The following is a 5,263-nucleotide window of genomic DNA, read 5'->3' on the forward strand; positions in this document are numbered from 1 at the left end:
AAAAAAATTCTACCCTGATCCCAAGCCAAAATTCACATAATGCTTTTAATTAATTATATATATTATATATATTAATTATATACATACATACATATATATATAATACAATACTCAAGTCAACCACTTGGATAGCAATGTTTCTAACCAAATGCCCTAACATAACACAACCCAGTGGACTCAGCTGGAGTCTGGAGAATGGCTTAGAGCTTAAGAGTTCTTTTTTTTTGTTTTGTTTTTTGTTTTTCGGATTTGTTTTTTCTTTTCTTTTCTTTTTTTGTTTTTGTTTTGTTTTTTTGTTTTTTGGATTTGTTCCCCTCCCCCAGACAGGGTTTCTCTGTATAGTCCTGGCTGTCCTGGAGCTCACCCTGTAGACCAGGCTGGCCTTGAACTCAGAAATCCGCCTGCTCTGCCTCCCAGATTAAAGGTAGGGATTAAAGGTGTGTGCCACCACTTCCCCGGCTGAGAGTTCTTAAACTCTTGCAGGGACCTGAGTTCAGTTCTCAGCACCCACCTACACAAAGATACACATGCACACAATTAAAATTAAAAATAGGAGCCAGGTGGTGGTGGCGCATGTCTGTAATCCCAGCACTCTAGGAGGCAGAGGCAGGCAGATTTCTGAGTTCAAGGCCAGCCTGGTCTACAGAGTGAGTTCCAGGACAGCCAGGAATATACAGAGAAACCCTGTCTCGAAAAAAACAAATCCAAAAAAACAAAAAAACAAAAATAGGGCTGGAGAGATTGTTCAGTGGTTAAGAGCACTGACTGCTCTTCCAGAGGTCCTGAGTTCAATTCCCAGCAACCATATGTTGGCTCACAACCATCTCTAATGGGATCCAATGTCTGTTTCTGGTGTGTGCCTGAAAACAGCTACAGTGTGTTCATATAAATACAAATAAATATATCTTTTAAAAATAAATAAAATTAAAAATAAGAATAGTTGGCCAGTATGGTGGCACATGCCTTTAATCCCAGCACTCAGAAGGTAGAGGTAGCCGGATCTCTGAGTTCGAGGCCAGTCTGGTCTATAGAGGGAGTCCAGGACAGCCAGGGCTCTGTTACACAGAGAAACCCTGTCTCAAGCCTAAGTAAATAAATAAATAAATAAATAAGCAGTAGCGTGGTGGAGCACACCTTTAATCCCAGCACTTAGGAGGTAGAGGCAGGCAGATTTCTGAGTTCAAGGCCAGCCTGGTCTACAGAGTGAGTTCCAGGACAGTCAGGGCTAGACAGAGAATCCCTGTCTCAAAAAACCAAAACATATATATATATATGTATGTATTATATATATAAAGATTTACTAATTTGATTCTTCCATGCTGAGGAGCAATTGTAGGAGAGCCTCTTTTTTCCCAATGTAAGTCATTATTTGTCCCCAGAGACCTCCCCCCCCCCCCCAAATCACTGGTAGTTTAGTTCTCGTTACTGGAACTGAGAAACTTAAGTCTTACTCATCAGCCTGCTTTTCAGACACCTAGATATCACCTAAAAACCTCCCGCTGTTCTTGTTTTTAACTGATGTGGCTTGCTGAATCGGAGGCGCGGAATTTGGAACAAATTCAATGTCAGTTTCCTTCAAGGATCAGTTCTTCCTTCTGGGCTCGAGAGACAGAACAAGCAACACGCCAGTCCATCTGAACCCTGAAGGTCTATTGTTCACCCAAGAAGTTTCACATTTTGGCCAAAGACCCATTCTCCTGAATAAGGACGTTGATGGGGAAGTGAGCATCCAAGGACCTTATCTTGTAACTGAAGCCTGGCTCAGACAGCGGCCAGTTCCCTTCTGTTACCCCATCAGTTGTCAATTTGGAGCCTCTTCCTTTGCTTTCCACGGAGAGTCAGTTCTACATTGATGTGGTTGGAGTCCCCCCTCCCCCCCCAGGGTTCTTCTGGGGCCCTTTGCAAGGACTGTGTGTCCCTTCAGAGTGATGTCGACATTTTCTGGAATGTTGGCAGTCTGATTCATTCTAGTGGTAGATAGGACAATAAAAGCTGGAAAACTATTTTTAAAATTTAATATTTGCTGGGTGGTTGTGGTATATACCTCATGGGCAGCATGATCTACAGAGTGAGTTTCAGGACAGCTAAGGCTACTGAAAAAAAAACCTATCTTAAAAAAAAAATTTTACGGGCTGGTGAGATGGCTCAGTGGGTAAGAGCACTGACTGCTCTCCCAAAGGTTCTGAGTTCAAGTCCCAGCAACCACATGGTGGCTCACAACCATCTGTAATGGGGTCTGACACCCTCTTCTGGTGTGTCTAAAGACAGCTACAGTGTACTTAGATATAATAATAATAAATAAAATTAAAAAAAATTTATGTGTATGGGTGTTTTTCCTACGTATGTGTCTTGTGTACTGTGTGTGTTGGATCCTGGGTACTAAAGCTACAGATGCTGCAGAATTCTGTGAGTTTGAGACAAACCTGGTCTACAGAGCAAGTTCCAAGACAGCCAGGGATACAAAGACAGATAATAAAGTCATTTGTAGTAATCCATTATTCATCTGTAAGAGCAGAAAGCTTTGTGTGTATACAGTTAACACATTGCAATTCATAACATACAATTGTCTAGAATCTGAAGGGAGGTATTTGCTGGTATTTTGTGGTGTTACAGCACACACTGTGCCAAAGAACAGGTGCTTCACGTTCAGAACCAAGGTCACAGTGAGCTATGGGAAACACTCTGGACTCATTATGTGTATCTTGGGCATTATACATTCAGGCACTACCCTTTACTAGTGTCAGATTCTTCTCTGCCCCATGTTTACACTCCTCCACGGCAGAAGAGGCGTCACCTACAGAAACCGAGCGAAGCCAGCTGCTGGCCTCCGGATACTTCATTTCTTTGAAGAACTCTGTCTCAGCCTGTCTACTCTCTTGAAGATTCAAACTATGAGTCAGACTCCCCACGGTCTCCAGGAGACCTCTGAGAGACCTTTGTCTGGCTTCCTAGGAAGGAAGCCCTAGTCACCTAGACCCCAGATGTGTCATGGGCCTGGAACCTGGGCCGAGGAGCCCCGAGATGAGGTACTTTAACTCCACAGTGGGGTCAGGGCAGACCCTGTGTCTTGAGCCTTATGCACCACTTAGATATCCTGGGGATTTTCCTAGACGCTCTACAGAGGTCAGCTGAAACCTTGGAGGTGCCCCAGGTGGTTCCCAACAACTGGGAACTCACGAGTTCAAAAGGCCTTTGTCCTGAGGTCAGAAAGTGAGTAAGTCCAGAACCCAGGCCCCAGAGGACAATGACAGCTCTTGGCCTGGGTCACTCAGGCCACTCTAACCTCAGACTTCCAGACACTGGGCTCTCGAGAGGGTGCTGTGATAGGATCTCAGGTCTGTTTTGTTTCAGTGGTCGAAGGGACCAGCATAGAAAGAGATGTGAAAATTAAGTGTTCTCACAGGAAGGGGCTCTGGGGGATAGCTGACTCTGAGATGGAAGTGAGGGACAGGGCTGTGTGGCACCATGGCAGGGTGTTTATCTAGCAGGCACCGGACCTAGCTTCAGTGCCCAGAACTGCAAAGAAGGGACCACACTGTATGGTAAACACCAGAGAAGTGTGGTTTCCAGCTTCTCCGTAAAATGGGATTAGCCAACCCATTTATGGCTGTGGCAACGGAAGGTGAACTAACGTCTCATTGTTAAAACCAAGGGGTAGCCGGCAGGATTCGGAGGGACAGGCAGGCCCACATAGCTGCAGGAATCGCGCATGCTCAAACTCCAAAGACAGGCTGAGACATATGCCTAGGCCTAAAGGATTATAGGTCAGGTCACACCTTAAAGGTTCAGTTAAGACCTTAAATCCCTCCCCAAACACCGGGGCTTAGCACTTGCAGAAGTTTCCAGCTAGGCATTCAAGTCTCCAAAGTTAGTCTAGTTGATTTTCCCCTGCCTAGCCACAGATGGCAGCAGCCTAAAAACAAAACAACAAAACAAAACAACAACAAAAAATCGTTGGGGTGAACTTTAACTTTAGTGGAGTTTTAGGAGAAAGATTGGTGGGACCGGGGTTGTAAACAGCAGGGAGAAATTAGCATTTTCTTTTGATCTTCCTCTCTCCGGTGAGTTCGAACAGAGCTGGTCTAGATCCCCCATGGAGAGGAATCTGCTTTCATCTGGCAATCTGAGGGCTGGGACGACTTTTGTCTTCTAAGGGGAGAGCCTCTTCGAATGTTTGTGGAAGGAGTTTGAATTTGAATAAAAAGAGGAGAATTTCCGGGGGAAGGCAAACCTAGGATCAAGGGAAAACCTGCAATAGCGACCTGAGAAGATGGAGCCTATGGGGTCCCTAAATGGGATGGAGAGCCCTCTTGAGGAGGGCTGCCATTCCCAAATGATTGACTGATCATGAAATGAGATGGGGGAGAAGACTCTCGAGAAAATCAGAAAAGCACGTATGAATCAAATTGAAGCTTAATACTAACATGAAAAACTCCTGGGTCTCTAGAGCACGGGGAGGCGCCCACCAGGGAACCGCTGGGGTATGGCACCGTCGGGGAAGGCCTTGGAGAGCCGGCATCTGCCAGAGTTCATGGTGGGAATGTTAACATTTGCATCAGTAGGGGAAGCAGGGGGTGCTGCTATGTTTTAGAAATCCGAGTTTCTAAACCTGAGGTTTTATAAAAAAGAAAAGCCAGGGGTATGTTTGCTGGAGGTGAAGTGTGGTGTGGGGGAAGGGGATGCCTTTGGGGGCCCATGCTGAGGGCCCCACCTCTGACCCACAGCCCCGACTAGGACACTGCTCTATTGTAAACCAGGTTCTCCTTCATCTTGACAACCCCCAGGTGAGGTTAGGTGAGGGGCCCATACAAGGACAGTCAGACTAGCCAGAGGAGGCAAGTTCTCCATGGTAACCCATTCAGGGTCAGAACCTCAGGGATAGCTCCTTCCTAAGTTGCTTTGGACCTCGTTTTTCTTTAGTTTCACTAATGTTGGCATCTCTTTTGGTCGTTGGTGGTGCTGGGCTTGAACGCAGTGTGAACTAGCCTCGTGTTCAGCAGCGGGAGCTAGACCCCTGCGCCAGGCACTTAACTTTTAGGTTTGATTTTCCTACAACATGGACAGCTTGACGTTTTCAGGGATAGGTGGGAGAAAGAAGGTGGGGTCCTGAGAGACAGGGTTTCCTGAGGAGGACAGTGAAGGAGCTGAGGGACCATGAGGCAACGCAGGGGGAAAAGGAGGCTGGGGCCTACGCCACTTCCACGCCCACTTCCTTTAAGTAGTTAGGGAACTTTCACTTTGGGCTGGCTCCGGTTCCTCTTTA

The 5,263-nt window shown here is 46.2% G+C and overlaps 1 pseudogene; it reads right to left on the reverse strand.

Annotated features, from left to right (window-relative positions):
- Nucleotides 1–1,447: 1,447 nt before the first annotated feature.
- Nucleotides 1,448–1,966, reverse strand: LOC127693547 (60S ribosomal protein L9-like; annotated as a pseudogene).
- Nucleotides 1,967–5,263: the final 3,297 nt, after the last annotated feature.

The sequence above is a fragment of the Apodemus sylvaticus genome, chromosome 10 (genome assembly GCF_947179515.1).
Source record: "Apodemus sylvaticus chromosome 10, mApoSyl1.1, whole genome shotgun sequence".
Lineage (NCBI taxonomy): Eukaryota > Metazoa > Chordata > Mammalia > Rodentia > Muridae > Apodemus > Apodemus sylvaticus.